Source organism: Salmo salar, chromosome 20, assembly GCF_965601325.2.
Source record: "Salmo salar chromosome 20, fSalSal1, whole genome shotgun sequence".
Taxonomy (NCBI): domain Eukaryota; kingdom Metazoa; phylum Chordata; class Actinopteri; order Salmoniformes; family Salmonidae; genus Salmo; species Salmo salar.
The window spans coordinates 16,696,049-16,702,048 of record NC_138310.1 but is presented as its reverse complement, the minus strand read 5'-3'; positions in this window follow the sequence as shown (position 1 = coordinate 16,702,048).

The following is a 6,000-nucleotide window of genomic DNA, read 5'->3' as shown; positions in this document are numbered from 1 at the left end:
AAGGCTTTTAGCGGGTGGAATAGTGGGGACCAATTGGAGGTTTGCTTAGTAGCAATGCAAATATTATGGTACAGATATGTAGACACTCAATCATCATGTTACTTTTTAATGGTACATTAACAAACATATATTATGATAAATATAATTGAAACTTGTGTCTCATTATGGTAAAGAATCTCAAATAAAGAAAGAATTAAAAGAATCTCAAATATAAAATATATATTGATTTGTTTAACACTTTTTTGGTTACTACATGATTCCATATGTGTTATTTCATAGCTTTGATGTCTTCACTATTATTCTACAATGTAGAAAATAATAAAAATAAAGAAAAACCCTTGAATGTGTAAGTGTTCTAAAACTTTTGACTGGTACTGTATATTTGCAGTGCGTTTGGAAAGTTTCCAGACCCCTTTACTTTTTTCACATTTTGTTATGTTACAGCCTTGTTCAAAAATGTATTAAATACATGTTTGTCCTCTACAATCTACACACAATACCCCATAATAATGCAGGAAAAACAGGTTTTTATAAATTTCTGCTAATTTATTACTATTGTAGAGTGGCCAGACGGAAACATCTTCTCAGTAAAAGGCACATGACAGCCCTCTTGGAGTTTGCCAAAAGGCACCTAAAGGACTCTCAGACCATGAGAAACAAGATTCTCTGGTGTGATGAAACCAAGGTTGAACTCTTTAGGCTGAATGCCAAGCGTCACATCTGTAGGAAACCTAGCACCATCCCTACGGTGAAGCATGGCGGTGGCAGCATCATGCTATGGGGATGTTTTTCAGTGGCAGGGACTGGGAGACTAGTCAGGATCGAGGGAAAGCAAAGTACAGAGAGATCAGAGCCATCAGGACCTCGGACTGAGGCGAAGGTTCACCTTCCAACAGGACAACGACCCTAAGCACACAGCCAAGAAAATGCATGAGTGGCTTCGGAAACAAGTCTCTGAATGTCCTTGAGTGGACCAGCCAGAGGTTGGACTTGAACCCGATCTAACATCTTTGGAGAGACCTGAAAATAGTTGTGCAGGGACGCTTCCCATCCAACCTGACAGAGCTTGAAAGGGTCTGCAGAGAAGAATGGAAGAAACTCCTGAAATACAGGTGTGCAAAGCTTATAGCGTCATACCCAAGAAAACTCAAGGCTGTAATCACTGCCAAAGATGCTTCAACAAAGTACTGAGTAAAGGGTCTGAATACTAATGTAAATGTGATATTTCCGGTTTTTATTGTTAATAAAATATCAAACATTTATAAAAACTTGTTTTTGCTTTGTTATTATGGGGTATTGTGGGGTATTGTTTGTAGGTTAGAAGATAGCTGTAACGTTTATTTTTCAGGATTATGCATGTATAGTTTTTTATTTTTTATTATTGCTAGGTATTACTGAACTATTGGAGCTAAAATCATAAGCATTTCACTGCACCTGCCCTAACATCTGCAAATCTGTGTACACGACCAACAAACTTAGATTTTGACTTGACATCTTCTCTATTGTCTTTCCAATTACTATTATTTATTTTTTTCCCCAAAAAATTATAAGCATGTTGAATTTGGCATTGTATAGAGAGCGTTGTTTGTACTTTCCGTAACATTCAACCTCTCTCATGATACATTTATAGCGGTATGTAGCTTCTCAGGATGACTTGAAGTACCCCCAAAAAGTTCCAAGGTTGATCGAATCCTTGCTTTTGCTACAATAGCAGTGTCTTTTCTTTATTGGCTGTAATTATTTAAAATGTCAGTCAATGACAAAAGACGAGTAAACAGTCAATCTGTAATTACTGAAGTTAGTTAGTAGTAGATGCCATGTAGAAACATGTTCACACACACTCTCTGGGGAATCTCATCCCATGGGGTTTGAAGTATCATTACTTGACCATTGTTATCAAGCTAAACTCTAGCAGTTGTTTTTGAGGCTTTATTACAACAGTATGGTTGAGACTGACTGCAACATGGCCACAACCCTGAATGTGCACTCATGGCAAAATACACTGTCTCAAAGTAACACAAATACAGGAGAGAAACCACAGTTCTCATCGAGCCTCAATTCATTCAACACAATCAAGGCAACACACAGCAGAAGATTCCCTTTCCGCTCCTCAGCTGATATCACAGCATCAAACTGAAGAAGAGAAAAAGACGTGTTTATCTCTGCACTCCTTCCCTGATGATAGCAACAGGACTGAACTGTGTGTCTGTGGCTCTTCAGTAATGTCCCACAGGGGCTCGGGCACCATGACCAATTATGCTCCTCTACTCTCCACAACCCAATCGATGAGCAGCCACTGACCAAAGACTGTGATAATTGCATGGGCGCCCTGTTGCTCCTGCTGTATTTAGTGCAGATTGTCCAGATGAGAGGACTGAAATTGAAGATGTGTGCTTTGTGTAGTGGCTGTCTCTGAAGTACATCCTCTCTGCTGACGAGAGCTGAAACATTGGAATGGCCTTGATTCTGTATTGCTATTGACTTTGAAGGTGTAGACAGGGAGTGTCATTTCCCTTGGTTGACATGATCCCAAATCTATTGTTGTAGCCATTGTGGTACAATTAAGCCCAGTTAATTGTATATTGAAATATGTCTTGCAGAGTAAATACTACTTCAGAGGATTTAAATCGGTTTTAAAGGAGCAGAGTAGAACAGAGAGCGGAAGGATCGTCGTTAAACTCCTCTCAGGTAGCTAACAGCAAGAAGCATAAGGCTAAGACGTGTTTGGTTCTTATTAGGAAGATAGTGGTTTCGTTAAACTTCCATTTCCCTCCAAGAGTGACAATATATTTTGTAGATCCGAGTAACAACAAACGGAAGATAAACTTTCCACTGATTATAAAAAGTGGTGTATCTCTTTTGTGTCTTACCTCCTGATACATACAATAGATGTCATTTACATGAAAGCACTGAGTTGGTATATATTTCTACATATACAGTGGCGATTTTAGCATGTAAATCTTGGTGGGGCAAACTCCCTACATTTTTTTGAGATGCATGAAAGCAAAGCCACTACACAACACAATACAACACTAAACAATACATCAATTGTGCTATAACAGTGACAAACGGTGCCCACAAACTGTTAGGGCCTACATAAAGCTGTCCCAACAGCAGAGCTTTCTTTTCAGCACTATGTAGTGAATCCTTACCACTGCTACACCTAGATATCAGCGGAGCCTTGTCTGGCAGTGAAACAGTTCATTCAGCCTCATTTACTGCCTTTTAAAAAAACATAGCTGATATGGTTAACTTGCTTAAACAACTGTGGCTTTTACTGGCAATTGAGATGCACAAACTGTGGCATAAGGGGACGACAAGCAGATAAGAGGTAATCCGTAATTTTGATTAAGACATTAATGAGCAAGCTAGGACGGACGTAGTCAATATAACCATTTGTTCAGCACTTTTGAAATGTACAGCCACAGAACATGGCCAATTCTTACAGTATTCTCCCTGTCTACCAAGTCAGAACGTAGGATAAATGAAGGGGGCAAATAAGCAGAAAATGAAAGCTCTTACAATATTCAATGATTACATTTCTCTAAAACAGGCTGTAGGCTATATGTGCACCCCCATGTCAGAACAGTAGGCTAAATTATGAGGGGAAAGGGACCAAATGATTAGGGTGAGGCACATGGGCTACTAACAGCTTACTACACAACAAACACTTAGTATTACTTTCTTAGCTACAGTATACAGTACCGTTCAAAAGTTTGTTGTCACTTAGAAATGTCCTTGTTTTTGAAAGAAAAAATATAAAAAAATTCCATTAAAATAACATCAAATTGATCCGAAATACAGTGTAGACATTGTTAATGTTGTAAATGACTATTGTAGCTGGAAACGGCTGATTTTTGATGGAATATCTACATAGGCGTACAGAGGCTCATTATCAGCAACCATCACTCCTGTGTTCCAATGGCACGTTGTGTTAGCTAATCCAAGTTGATCATTTTAAAAGGCTAATTTATCATTATTACTTCTTTAGACTAGTTTGTGGGTTCGATTAAATGCTCAAAAGGGCCAGAAACAAAGGACTTTCTTCTGAAACTCGTCAGTCTATTCTTGTTCTGAGAAATGAAGGCTATTCCATGCGAGAAATTGCCAAGAAACGGAAGATCTTGTACAATGCTGTGTATTACTCCTTTCACAGAACAGCGCAAACTGACTCTAACCAGAATAGAAAGAGGAGTGGGAGGCCCCGGTGCACAACTGAGCAAGAGGACAATTACATTAGAGTGAAACAGATTGAGAAACAGATACCTCGCAAGTCCTCAACTGGCAGCTTCATTAAATAGTACCCGCAAAACACCAGTCTCACCATCAACAGTAAAGAGGAGACTCCGGGATGCTGGCCTTCTAGGCAGAGTTCCTCTGTCCAGTGTCTGTGTTCTTTTGCCAATCTAAATTGTTTATTTTTATTGTCCAGTGAGATATGGCTTTTTCTTTGCAACTCTGCCTAGAACCAAAATCTAAAATTTGGACTCATCAGACCACTGGTCTAATGTCCATTGTTTCTTGGCCCAAGCAAGTCTTTTCTTCTTATTGGTGTCCTTTAGTAGTGGTTTCTTTGCAGCAATTAGAACCATGAATGCCTGATTCACGCAGTCTCCTCTGAACAGTTGATATTGAGATGTGTCTGTTACTTGACTCTGTGAAGCATTTATTTGGGCTGCAATTTCTGAGGCTGGTAATTCTAATGAACTTGTTCTCTGCAGCAGAAGTATCTCTGGGTCTTCCTTTCCTGTGGCGGTATTTATGAGACACAAATTAACTTTTAAAAAGGCACACCTGTTAATTGAAACGCATTCTACAATGTAGAAAATAGTAAAAAATAAAGAAAAACCCTGGAATGAGTAGTTGTGTCCAAACTTTTTACTGGTGCTGTACGTAAATGTCATATTTAAGTTTTTATTTTTAATAAATGTGCAAACATTTCTAAAAACCTGTTTTTGCCTTGTCATTATGGGGTATTGTGTGTGGATTGATGAGAAAATACAAGCAATTGAATACATTTTAGAATAAGGCTGTAATGTAACAAAATGTCGAATAAGTCAAGGGGTCTGAATACTGTATGCACTATATTTCCCTGGCATATTACATCATTTTTGCAGTAGCATACAATACATTTTTGGACTCACCTTGTTGTGCAGTGCTCACTTGATCAGGAAGGTGGAGCGGTGGTCCTTTGTGACAAATTTTGTCATCAAACTTTGGCATCAAAATCTAGCATTCTCTGGATTTATGTTGCTTTCAAGACAACTGTTGCTTTCAAGACAATCATGATCTTTAGGTCGGAGTTCTAGAAAGAGGCCAGAGTTCCTGACTTGGAATTCCGAATTGGATGACTTTTCAAAACGTATTTTCCCAGTCAGAGCTCATGTTATTCAGAGTTCCCAGTTGTCTTGAACTCACTGAAGTCTGAGATTTCCCAGTTCCGAGTTTCCAGTGGCAGAAGTCATGCTGGATTTATAGCATGGCCTATGTATTCATCCTTTTATGGCCCATCATGTTGAATGTTTATCCTTTTGTAAAACAGACCCTTGAACCCAGACTTGGACCACACAGCCACTCCATGGAATAGCAGGCTAGTGATCGCTTTGCAATGCTTGCAGTTTGCCACTGATTCCTTCCAAACCACTCATTGTTGAATTTGCGATTTCCAACTTGTTGTGTTTATGTCCAATGGCCGATAAGCACCGATACGTTTTATCTATCATTTCTCTTTATACTTTCTGTTCATATGACAAGGTTTGAAAAGGATTTTCCAGTAGATTGTCGACTTGATTCATGATGATGACTGCTAGCTTGCTAGCTAAGATTTTGAATGTATGATGTTGACATCAGTCCAACCAAAGCTTTGGTAGATATAACCTGATTTGACGTCATTTTATCTGTGGTTGATGACCTTGAGTCTTCTTTGATAGGCACTTCTAATGTAACTCTATGGCAGCACCCAAGGGGCTTGAATCTTTGAGCTCTACCCGTAGATTTTGC